We start from the raw sequence: 819 nt of genomic DNA on the forward strand, positions 1-819 counted from the left end.
CAGACAGATTACACAATGGGGCCTGGGCCCCTAAATCAAAAGCCATCAATAAACCCTTTAGCATTCAGCTTACTCTCTCAAATGCAAATGCCTTTTTTTTAAACCTTAATATTCCAAATTAATCAAGGGTGACACTCACCTGGCAGAATCGTTGGAACATCAGAAAAAAGCTTTCTTTTATCTTTTGTTTCAGTCATAAGACTGTGGCCATGCTAGAGCACTGCCTTGAAGGGGCTTAGTTGAAAAAATTCACCCCAGTGCTTACTTTGTCGCTTTTGACAAACCCCTAAGTTATGGGGATGTAAACACACCAACACCGGTTGTCAAGTGGTGGTGGGGGCGGAGGACAAACACAAAAGTATACACACATACATACATCTCTTTTACTCCTTTTTATTCTTTTATTTGTTTGTCATTTGACTGCGGCCATGCTGGAGCTCCACCTTTAGTCGAACAAATTGACCCGAGAACTTATTCTATCGATCTCTTATGCTGAACCACTAAGTTATGAGGACGTAGACACACCAACATCAGTTGTCAAGCGATGGTGTTGGGGGGCAAACATATGCATACCTATATAGATATATATGACGGGCTTCTTTCAGTTTCCATCTACCAAATCCACTCACAAGGCTTTGGCCAGCCTGAGGCTATAGTAGAAGACACTTGCCCATCTTACCATGCAGTAGGACTGAACCCAGAACCATGTGGTTGGGAAGCAAGCTTCTTACCACACAGCCATGCCTGATCCGTTATTAAGATAATTTTAGTTCCAGAACAGTTTCAAGAAAATCATAAGACACAGGAATGACTGTTGTG

General features: G+C 42.1%; 1 protein-coding gene across 1 annotated transcript in view; it reads left to right on the top strand.

Moving 5' to 3' along the window:
- Positions 1–819, top strand: part of LOC106870046 (low-density lipoprotein receptor-related protein 5) — a 31950-nt gene that overhangs the window by 29214 nt on the left and 1917 nt on the right. The gene's annotated exons all lie outside the window — the stretch shown is intronic.

This window comes from Octopus bimaculoides, chromosome 20 (assembly GCF_001194135.2).
Source record: "Octopus bimaculoides isolate UCB-OBI-ISO-001 chromosome 20, ASM119413v2, whole genome shotgun sequence".
Lineage (NCBI taxonomy): Eukaryota > Metazoa > Mollusca > Cephalopoda > Octopoda > Octopodidae > Octopus > Octopus bimaculoides.